Source organism: Enhydra lutris, unplaced genomic scaffold, assembly GCF_002288905.1.
Source record: "Enhydra lutris kenyoni isolate GAN:26980312 unplaced genomic scaffold, ASM228890v2 scaffoldscaffold60, whole genome shotgun sequence".
Classification (NCBI taxonomy): Eukaryota; Metazoa; Chordata; class Mammalia; order Carnivora; family Mustelidae; genus Enhydra; species Enhydra lutris.
The window spans coordinates 1,597,642-1,610,154 of NW_019154144.1; the positions used below are offsets into that span (position 1 = coordinate 1,597,642).

Here is a 12,513-nt window from a genome sequence, read left to right on the forward strand (position 1 = left end):
CCGCCAGTCCTACCTTTCCGAAAGTGGTTGATTTTCTGTTTCTAGAGTTGCTGTTCTTCTTCTCTTCGATCTCCCGTTGGATTTGTAGGTGTTTGCAATCTTTAGATAAGCTATCTAGCTGATCTCCCGCTACCTGAAGTAGTCTCAGCCTGCTACTTCTCCGCCATCTTGACTCCTCCCCCCATGGTGTTCTTTTTTTAACATACTTTTTATTTCTTAGAAATAGGAAAAGGTTGGTAACTTTTAATATTGTATTTCGCATTAGTCCTGATGGTGTTTATTTTAGTTTAAATTTTACTACCAGATAAGGTGGCAACGTTTGTTTCATTTTTATCTTCATTCCAGATAGTTAACATTCAGTGTAATATGAGTTTCAGGTGTACAGTATAGTGACTCAACACTGACATACGTCACCAGGTGCTCATCACCGACACATGCCCTCCTTAATTCCCATACCCCGCTTCACCCATCCCCCGCCCTCCTCCCCTCTGACTGCCCTATTCTTACCAAATCAGCCCTACTTGAGACAGAGTTTTGTACTCTTCTGTTTTCTTCTCTTCACTCCACTTCTTGGCCTCTGTGGCTTCAGATCTAGGTACCAATTACATTTAAAGAAAAACTGTCCCATGTTGCAAATTATTTAGAGTCGTAACTGTTTGCATTGGTTTCCACACTTAGCTCTGGTATTTTATGCATCATGATTTCCACATTCCTGCACCCCTCCGCCTCTGACTAGTGCAGGTCGTGGATGTCTGAGACAGTGGGTGGATGAAGGCAGAGGAATAACTTTCCTCCCCTTACCTTGGGCCCTCTGTCCATCAGCCAGCTTTTCCCAGGCTGGATGTTCTCTGTCAAGCATCACCTGCTTTGTAATTAGCAACTGTTTTTCTAATCACTCGGTTGAAATGCTAGGTTGTCTGCAGTGATGGTTGTCCTTGTAGAGGGTTTTCTTCTTTCTCTGAGTTTTCACGGATGAGACACAACACTGGGGCTGCTAACCAAAGGCCATTTTAAAAACTCGTTTTAACTCTTTCCCATCAAAATAGAGATGGAGTTTATTTATGAATACATGCATCACATCTTTCCTGATTTCATCAAAATGAGCAGTTTCTTAAAGGCGGGAAATACCCTCACTTAAGAATAAATGAGGAAAAACGTTACATTTGGAATCTTCAGACTTTTAGGAAAAAGCCAAGAAAAGACCAGTGCCCACTGAAGGTGAAGGTAAACTTCCCAGAGACTCTCTGGGCTGCTCCGAGCGCCCCTATGTTTTCTGGCACTGCTCACAGACTGTGGTGAGCCAAGGAAAACATGACTTTGCTGTGAGGTTGACCTCTCTGCAGGCCCATGTTCTGTCAGACAGCCTGCCAGAGACAGTGAAGGAGAACAGGAATTACTCCTCAGTGCTGCAGCTAAATTTGGAATGGCTTGCTAGTGCCTGGTGGTGTTCTGAACAATTTGTTCTCCGTCCCAAGCGATAGACCGAGGGTTTCCTGGCATGGGAGATGATCACCCAAAGATGATCACTTTGTTTGTTCGTTCACCTCTGCCCGCCTGCATGCCTTGTGAGGGAATGAGAAACTCCCAGTCAATAGAGAATGCTCTGCTGGGCGTGACGACCCATGGTCTGCACAATTTTAAGTAAAACCCATGTGGTGGACAGTCAAGGGGGTTTCCTCGCGGGAGCCAGCTGTATGCAAACATCTCCATGGTAGCGGCAGCTTGTACTTGAAAGTACAGTGAAGTTCTATGAACTTGCCTATCCCAAGTCTGAAGTCATGCTTCTGGACCACTGGTATTGCCTGCTGGAGTGGGTCAGTGTCTGCGTGCACTAAGTATCAGGAGCAGGACAGAAACAGCCTTGGGGCTCCCCAGCCCCTTCAGGGACCTGAGGAAATAAATTCCATTCTAATTCTGAACCTAAATTTATTGCTAGAATGAAATATATTCATGTTTGGTTCTTGAGGAAATTAAAGCGTAGCCAATTTAATTACACCTGACATAAATCTTAACCGGTTTTGGTTTTTTTTTTCTTCTCAATCATAAATGTGGAGCACCAATTACATGACACACCCTGGAGTGCGACTATGGGAGCCCTGGCTTCGAGATGTAGTGGAACAGGCAGATGGGTGGAAATGTTTTCACAATAGAGTATGGTTAGTGACTGAATAGGACTAAATAGAGGGTACTCCAGAAGCACAAGGGTGGGGTGTCCCACTCTGATGGAATGGGGAGCATAGAAGCTTCCTGACATGGGCTTTGGAGGATACAGAGGAATTACCCAAGCAAACAAGGAACAAAAGAGAGAGACATTCCAGGTAGAAGTTATACCTAGAGATGCTGTTGGGGGAGGTACCAAACAGCTCAGTGTGACAAGAGCCTTGGGAAGAAGATGTAATTACACAAGTATGTAGGAACCCTGTGACAAAGAGCTATGTGTGCAGGACGAATTTTGGTCTTCCCAGCCTTAATCAGAGCTGCAAATACATATTTAATAGGAGTAATGTGCTTCATTTATTTTCTTTCCTGTGTGCCCTTTTGGCCAAAGATGCTTAAATGTTCATGAACCAAGATAAAGAGTCAAGTAGTATTTGGCCAAATATGTAATGAGCATTGAATTTGTGCAAGAAACTATTCTAGCTGCAATGGGTATTCAAAAAACAATCATAATACTAGTTAAATTTTATGATATGTTTCCTGCCATCTGAAACAGCTTACAATATAAATGGGAATCTAGCTTTATTTACATTGACAAACCATTTGGAAATTATATGTGTATGTGTTCATATGTATATTTTTCCTTATATTTTTACATGCATGTATCAATCCGTGGTCCTCAAACTTTAAAGTGCATCAGTATCATGTGGAGGGCTTGTAAAAACAATTTTCTGGGACTTACCCTTAGTGTTTCTGATTCAGTGCTTTTGAGGTGGAGTCCAAAATGCTGTGTTTCCAGTAAGAAGTTCCTGGGTGATGCTAGTGCTGCTGGCCAGGGACCGCTGATAAAAATATAGGCACATTTTGAAAGTTCAGATGTAGGAGAGAAAAAGAGTTAAGGCCAAATGAGAGTAGGATAAGGTGAATCACAGGTGAATGTTGTACCTACTTTTAGGGGAGGAGAGAAAAGTCAGATTGTTAAGCACAAGCCGGGGGGCCAAGTTAGCTAGAAGGGATGGCACAGAATGCAAGTAGACGAGGAGTTTTGCTTCAAGAAGCAATAGGCTGGTTATCTTGGCTGATCTAGAGAATTCTTGGTTATGAAATAAAGGAAAAAATTAACGGAGAATATTAGATCGGGAAGGAATGGTGAATGACGTGTCTGAAAGAGTCTTTTACAAACCAAAATACCTGTGTTTTGAATAATAGGCATAAGAAAGTCACTTATAAGGTCCTCAGAAGCATTACAATTGGGCTTAGCAAGATATTCTCTAAGTCCTGAGTTGGATAAACAAAGGCCAGGATAAACTAGAAGCACAAAGACAAACAGAAAGGTGTTGTATTTTTCTAGGCATAAGGTGATGAAGGCTTCTGTCTAGCTTTTTGTGTGGAAATATTAATAGAAAAAATAAAATTGAAGACACAGGTAAATCATTAGTAAAACAGGAGAGCTTATAATTTAATAAGGCAGACAAGACAGATCTGTCAGGCTTCCTTCCTTCCTTTCAAAGTATGGTGCTCCATATTGTCAATGTTTAAATTATTCGTTGAATAAATACGTGACTTACACGTTAACTTCAAAAACATTTTCTGTCTCTCTTGTCTTATCTAAAAAATGGGGATTACATAGCAAGTCTATCACTGGGTATGACACAAATAAACAAAATAATTGGCTTAAGTTATTTTCATCATCCAAAATCTGCATACAATTATTACTGCTAATGACAGAATGAGAAATCAAGCTCTCGTGTGGATTTAAATTGGTTCAGAGAAAGGAAATTTGTGCAAATTCCCCTCATAGAAAGAAGTTAATGGGGTGCCTCAGGAATTGGTGCCTAACATTTGAAATAATTAGTTGGAGGAAGGTAGCTAGCTCATTGAAGTAGCTGATGACATAAAATTATGTAGGCTGGGAAAAACCACAGAGAATTCTACAAAAATATTCCAGAAGGATCTGATCAAACAGTATGACCAGAAAATAGGACAGCAGCTCCATTTTAATGGAGATAAATGACTTGCTGAGAAAATGAAATAGGCTCAGTTTCCTCAGCATGTTGACTACCCAAGAGATATGAGAGGGAAGAGCAGTGTGTCATGGTAGCCGGTGCACGCCCTGGAATGCCACAGCGCCGTAGCCGTTCCTTCATGTGTCCATTCATCTGTTCACTGGATTACTCATTCAGCACACCCCTACTGTCTGTGTGTCAGACACCAAGGGGAGTAAGGAATACAAGTAAATCCAGACACAGTCCCTATTTTTTAAAATAGCTCATAGTCCAGTGACAGGATAGAAAAGTAAACAGATGTGACTATACACTCCTCGAGTAAGTAATCTTATTAGTTTTCTATTACTATGTGACAAATTACACAAACTTAGTGGCTTCAAACAACCAACCTTATTTCTCAATTTCCATGGGTCAAGAGTGTCAGCACAGCTCAGCCAGGTTCCCTGCTTAGGGTCTCAGAGGGCTGTGGTCACGGTGTTGACTGGCTCTTTCCTCACCTGACACTCAACTGGAGGATTCATTTGCATGCTGACTTAGTTCGTTGACAGGATTTACTTTCTTGAGGCTATATAACTGAGGGTTTTGGGCTGTCACAGGTCCTACCTGCATTCGAGATCAAGAGACCACACAGTTTGTAAACAGCAGGAGATAGAGTTACGAGGCATGGTCACACCTTAGGGTCTGTCTACCACTGTAATGTACTAGAGGCTTCCCCACAAAGAGTATATCTGAAACAAATTCAGGAGGTTATCAGATATGTTACTCATCTACCTCTTTGGCACTTTTGGTTACAGCCTCAAATATAAGTTACTGGATGGCTTCATTGTTGGATCTGGTAGGACTGTCTTCCTCATGTTGTACTTTGTTTTCCTGCTGTTACCTTGTATCAAAGTTCACAAATAAAAGCAATGAGAACAATTACTATGGTAATTACTATCGCCACTTAATCTCATTGCTTTTATTTATGAACTTTGATACAAGTGAAGTTTCAGTTTAGTTTTCTTTTCAGCAGAATGAGCTCTTAAAAACAGGTTTGAAGTAAGCCCAGCGGAGAATGCTTCTAGAGTATTACATTGCCTACTGTCCCCCACCCTGCCCTCTCATCGCCTTCTAAGAATCCTATAAAATTTTTGGGGAACTCACCACTCAATGTCTTCATAGAAATCTCTCTGTGTGTATTTGTATTTCAGCTACAATAGCAAATACGGTCAGCCTAAATCATTTTAGAAGCAAACATAACCAATTCATGGTAACACAAAACATACACCTTCACATGGTTGGTTCAGACACCAGGGCAAAACGTCTGTCCCTAAGTGGCAGCCTGGTCCCCCTGACCCAGGGGGGTGATGCCATAACCTACTCTGTCTCCCACTGTCATATGAAGTGTTGCCTCTGCATTTGTTGTAAACCCTCATTGTTGTTTTTGGTCTCTAGATCTCTCATTTCATTACTTAACTCACTTCATAAAAATTATGTTAAAATAAAGTGTCAAATAAATCCTTCCCCTACTCAAAGAATACCAGTACCTTTGTAATCAAGAGAGAATCATGACCTCTGAGGGTTTCCCCTTTGCCTTGGCCAAAGTGTGCAGCCACAACATGAGACTCAAATATTCTTGACACATTACTACTTTTGCAACTGGGGTATCAGGCATTTCATTGCTAATACTGATATCAATGCCTGGTTTTCTTATTCAATTTGAAACAAGATCATTTTAAGAATGAATCTGGGAATTAAATCTTTGAGAAGCATTTACTATAATTTAAAACAGATTTACACTCCTGTTTCTTGATCCAAAGATGTCAGCTCTTTACAGATGTTTTTAAAACAAAAATTACTGAACAATTCATATTCTAGGTAATCATGCAACCAAATTAGCAGCTGCCATCATTATGTTAGAATTACACAATGTTTGCCACTCTGAACTCCACATCAGACCTCCTTTTTAATGTTGGGTAAACATTCCAGGAGTAAAATGTTTGGCAACTGGGATAAATAAATTATCCAACAAGAAAGTCTACTTTGTACCTATGCAAGTGTCACTGAGGGCCAGTATGAAGACTAATGACATTTGGCTTGTAATCTTCACATTTCTTGGTGAAGCAGACTGGAGTGCACTGTTGTACACAGACCTGAGTTCGTTGGTCTCCCATCATTAACACGGGAAGCACAATGGAATTTTTGTTGCAGGATTGTTTTGAGGATGAACGATAATTTGTACAGAATGCCTAGTGTAGTGTAGGATATATTAAGTATGCAATACATGTTTGTTGAATGAATGAATGAATGAATAAGAACCAATACATTGGGGAATTATTATTGTGGGGCATTCCATCCAATCAGGATGGAAACACCAATGAGCTATCAAAGGAAGGACTAAAAGGTAGCAACAGGGGTTGCAGATACTCTGGTTAACTTTAGCAAGGTGGCTGTAATGATACCCATTGTAAAAGAAATTCAGATACAGCCTCTATGTCATGAGGTCAAAGCAGAATCTGCTACTCAGGTGATTCGAAGGCACACGCATTAACCATCGGTGAAGTACATTCAGGGGGAAGTACTGTTCATCAGATGAGCCTAGGAACATTCTTTAGGTTAAATTCGTGGTTGGCACCTTATGATAGCCACATACCAACCCTCTCCTTGGAAAACTGTAGCTGATAAAATGGGAACCACCAGCTAACTGATCATGTATGATTTCTGTAGTCCCAAGGGTCTGTCAGAGTCCCAATCTGCAACCAGATTCTTCCTGGATTCCAGACCATAGAGCACGCGAAAGAGGATTTTATATGCACAATGCTAATGCTCACTTTGAATCGATTGTTTCCAATGAATTTTCTTTAAAGAATGGGACTAAATAATCACCATAATAAATATTTTAAGAGCCATTAGGATAGAGAGGAATTTCCTGAAAGTATGATCGAGATGCTTTCATTTTTCTTATTTGGGAGGCTTAATGTGTGAAAGGAAAGTGCTTGATGGGTTTAGGAGACTGATCTTTTGTGTGACCTTGGAAGAATCCCCTAACCCTGTGAATTTCAAGTTTACACACACAACATTTGAGTTGTTCCAGATGAATTCCATAATGCTTTCCACTTAAGGATCCAGAGTTCTTTGTAAATTGGCTGGTAGGTCTTGACACTTGGGTGAACTGTAGTGGTACATTCAAACAGAAGCTAAATTTTCTGGTTAGACAGGACAGGACAATTGCCTTGTCATTACTGTTAACCTATGAAGAGCCTAAAGACATCTCAGTACCTAGTTTAAAAACTTACATTTTCCAGTTCTGCATGGTAGATCAATTTTAACTAACCACCCTCAAGCACACATATTTTATTTTCTTTGGGAACAAATTAGCCCATTCCACTCTGCCCCACCTACCCTCACACACACATTCTGGCTGCCACTCTGCCAACATCTCTCTACCATCATGGGGAACCTCTTCTGATCCAGTATTAAAACTACAAATGCTTGAAAAGGCTGCCCAGAGACTCCTGGCCCTTAACACTTTCCCACTGTGTGCCTCCATCTCCTAGAGGAGAAGGGTGCCCGGCACTTGGTGGCTCCCCCTTTCTCAGCATTGCCTCCAGCTCTGGGACAACCTCACTCAGCTTCTGGCTGCCCGCATGCCATGGACTTGACCCCAATCTGCCTGTTCTCTGAGTTGGCTCTTGCTGAGTGAGTATGGTATGCCCCTCCCTTATTCTCTCCAATTCTCCTCCCCTTCCATTTTATTTAACAGTGTTTCGCTTTGGTTGAAAAAGAATTAGGTGATATTTTATCTTGTAACATTTCAGAGTCTCTGAGTTTTATTTGGTTGGAAGGAACATAGACAGATACAGCTGTAGGGTTTTTTTTTTAAGAGTCAAAAGTGTAGCCACATGGCTGGAGAAAAGCCAGCCTTAGGCTCCTAAAGGATTCTAATCTTCCTCATTCAAAAGGTCTTGAAGGGTGGGTGGCAAATTAAAGTATTCAGATGTTGGAGGTCTGTGCATTATGATGGTGTTCCAACTGTGACTTTGTCACAGTACTCACTGGTTCTAAGGATGAAAATTACACACAAATACTGTGTTTTGTAGACCAATTTAATAGAAAATAAATTCTTCGTTGAGAACATCTAAGATTTGTGGGAAAACAAGTTTTAAACTATGGAATTTCATCATGAACTGTATCATTGTTTAATATCTGAATTCATTTGTTTGGTTACTCTTCAATTTGAGGATGCTTTTCAAATATTTAAAAGCAACATGAACTAATCTATATAATCATTTTACTTATCTTTCTTATAATATTGCAGAAGTTTATGGTCTTTCTAGAAATATAAGTGAATTAAAAGGCCATCATCTTATGCATTATTAAACATAACAATTCCTTCCACTGGCTAAATCAATTAACCGTTAACCTTCTCCCAACACAATGTGCCAGGAATCAATTTCATAAATAATATACTTTTGCAGTGGTAGTGTAGAATGGGATTTCTGCACAGCTAATATTAGAACGCCAGATAAAAGGCCGAGTATCGGGACGTTACTAGATACTTCTGCAGGAAAAGCAATGCATGAAACGAATTCAAATGACCTGTCATTATGCCATATGCTACAGCTTTTGCTTATATAGTTAATTGTCTGATAGATTTATCCCACTTGAAATTATTTAATATGGCTAAGCTGGATTGGGTTTTATGTATTACCTATTAACAATTCATAACTGTATATATGGAATCTATAATTTTTATGAAACAGATTACTTTCAGAAGAGAAGAAAAATCATTGGTACAAAGATTAAGTCACATTAAAATAGCCCCTATCAACATTGTAAGTGAAAAAGAATGTGAGTTTCACCGATGCCGGCTCCTGCTGATGGAATAAAATGCCATGAGATGAGCAAGGCATCCTAAACACATAGGGATCTGTAACAAGAAAACTGGACCTATACTTTAAAGTTCCAATTTCATTTCTCCAAATTGTAAAGATGCATTCTTATGGTTAGGAAGGTTGATAAAGATAAAATATAATACCATCACAAGGGTTTAGAAGATTTGAAAGGTTTACCTATACTGGATGAAACTGTATTTTCTTCTATGTGCTTTTTTAGTCTTGAAGAGCTGTGTGAGTTTCACACCCCAATAGGGAAAATAAGAAAATAAAACTCGAGTGAATGGGGGGGGGGGCTTAAGAGGATCAGAATTTCATTAAAAGGGACTGATAACATTTGGTCTTTCCATATCTCTATATAATTTGTAGTGCCCTTGGCAAAATAGAAACACATAAAGTAAATCCAGTGACTTTGATCTTATCACTGGAAACAAAGTAGACCCATTGTCTGCCAGTTTCCGAGGACACACCAGGCTTCAGTGCCTCAGCACACACACTGTGCCCTCACGGGACAAGCAGAATGGAATGAAAAGTGAAGGACAGGATCATAAAGTGGCAGACTCAGAACTTAGATACCGCCCAAAAAAGGATTCCAATATTTAGTTTTCAAATTACAAAATCAGTGTAAGACTGTAGAAAATTTGCATTTTTGAGGGAAAACCACCAGGAATTCTAACACCCTAACTCAACTATGTGTGTAGACATATTTTTCTTTCAGAACATTACTCTTTTTTCTTATTGAAGTACATTTGACATACAATGTTGCATGGTTCGGGTATCTAACACAGTTCTGTACTTAGTGCTCATCACATCATCACAGTAAGTGTCGTCACCATCTGTCACCATACAACACTATTACAATATCATGTACCATATTCCCTATGCTGCACTTTTCTTCTCTGTGACTTACATATTTTATAACTGAAATTTTGTCCCTCTTAATCCCCTTCACCTACTTCATGCATCCCTCACCCTCTGACAACCCCCACTTCTCTTATTTATGAGTCTGTTTGTACATTTGTTTTATTTTTTAGATGCTACATGTAAGTGAAATCATATGGTATTTGTCGTTTCCTTTTTTTTTTTTAAGATTTTATTTATTTATTTGACACAGAGAGAGATCACAAGTAGGCAGAGAGGCAGGCAGAGAGAGAGAGGAGGAAGCAGGCTCCCCGCTGAGCAGAGAGCCCGATGCGGGGCTCCATCCCAGGACCCTGGGATCATGACCTGAGCCAAAGGCAGAGGTTTTAACCCACTGAGCCACCCAGGCACCCCTGTCTTTTTCCTTTGACTTAACTTCACTTAACATAATACCCTCTAGGTCCATCCATGTTATTGTAAATGGCAAGATCTCATTCTTTTTATGGCTGAGTAATATTATATATACATACATACATACACACACACACATATTTTTTCATACATATATTTAAAAGTATATATATATATATATATATATATATAAATCAAACATCTTTTTTTATTTCTTCATCTATTGATGGACACTTTGGTTGCTCCTCTATCTTCTCCATTGTAAATAATGCTTCAATAAGCATGGGGTGCCTGTACCTTTTTGAATTAGTGTTTTGGGTTTTGGGAGGGCAAATATTCATTAGTGGACTTACTGGATCATATGGTATTTCTATATTTAATTTTTTGAGGAAAATCCATGGCTGTTTTCCACAATGGCTGTACCAGTTTGCATTCCCACCAGTAGTGCACAGGGGTTCCCATTTCTCCATGTCTTTGTCATCACTTGTTTTTGTTTTGTTTTGTTTTGTTTTTGTCTTTTTGATACTAGCCACTCTGACAGGTGTAAGGTGATGTCTCAGTGTGCTATTGATTTGCATTTCCTTAATGATCAGTGATGCTAACTGTTTTCTCATATGTCTATTAGCCTTTTGTATGTCTTCTTTGGAGAATTGTCTATTCAGGTTTTCTGTCTATTTTTTGATCAGATGATTTTTTGTTTTTGTTTTTGTGGGTGCTTTTTTTGGTGTTGAGTTTTGTAAGTTTTTATATAACTTGGAATATTGAGTCCTTATCAGATATATCACTTGTAAATACCTTCTCACATTTCAGTAGGTTTACCTTTACCTTTGCTGTGGAAAAGCTTTTGCTTTTTTTTTTTTTTTTTTTTTTAGTGTAGTCTCAGTAGTTTATTTTTACTTTTGTTTCCCTTGCCTGAGGAGCCATATCTATAAATATGTTGCAAGAGATTACTGCCTGTATTTTCTTTTATGAGTTTTATGGCTTCAGGGCTCACATTTAGACCTTTAATCCATTTGAGTTTATTTTTGTGTATGGGATACGAAAGTGATGCAGTTTCATTCTTTTCACGTATCTTTCCAGTTTTCTTACCAGCTATCTCAATTGTGTGTGTACAGATATTTCTTAAATGTATACATATCTCCTATGACTGTAATCATAGCGTAATAAAATTTGACTTCTGTTTTTTTCCCACTTGGTGTTGCATCACAGTAGGGTGCTATTAAGATATTTAACAACTGGTAGATCACAGATGCTGACTTGGGAGGCATGGGCAGGAACTAATCAGAATGGACGCTAGCCATAAGTAGGGCACAGGCACACTGGCTAACTACTACTCTCACCCATTGCTACAACTTCCACGACTAAAACGTTAATGGCACAGTTCATTATCTAGCCCTTGCCCTACTGTTAATTAATCTAGGATGCTGCCATTTTTCAGGATCACGAATAATCTTGTAACCAACAAATTATGTTAAAGTATTTTTAAGAATTGGATTATAAATGTCTATAAACCTAGTTTTTAGTTCTAAAAACTGACAGGTTGACAGTGGTTAAAAAAGAATAAATCACAAAAGTGTTTCATGGGTGGCAGTGACAGGTTCCAGCACTGCTTTACTATATGACCCTGAATATATTGCTTGAATATATCAAATGAAAATTCTACCTGCCATTGACAAGAAGACTTTCAGGTTATCTCAGATTATGCACTACAAGGCACTGAAGTGCTCATTACTAATGAAGGGGTCTAGAGGAGTGTTGGATGAAGAGGGAGCAGAGGTGCAGGTTTGGAACCTGGGTCTGAATCCTAGCCTTTCCTCTTGCTGGATGTGTGATCTAGAGCGGGTCACTGGCTGCTTGGAGCTTCAAAGAGAGCCATTTCCCTTTTTTTTTTTTTTTAATGCTTAATATTTATTTTTATTTATTTATTTATTTTTATTTTCAGCATAACAGTATTCATTGTTTTTGTACCACACCCAGTGCTCCATGCAATCCGTGCCCTCTCTAATACCCACCACCTGGTTCCCCCAACTTCCCACCCCCCCACCTCTTCAAACCCTTCAGATTGTTTTTCAGAGTCCATAGTCTCCCATGGTTCACCTCCCCTTCCAATTTCCCCCAACTGCCTTCTCCTAACTCCCCATGTCCTCCATGCTGTTTGTTATGCTCCACAAATAAGTGAAACCATATGATAATTGACTTTCTCT

At 39.3% G+C, this 12,513-nt stretch overlaps 1 protein-coding gene across 1 annotated transcript in view; it reads left to right on the top strand.

The window, feature by feature from the left end:
- LOC111158574 (microtubule associated scaffold protein 2) overlaps nt 1-12,513 on the top strand; it is a 586,722-nt gene that overhangs the window by 280,859 nt on the left and 293,350 nt on the right. The window lies entirely within an intron of this gene.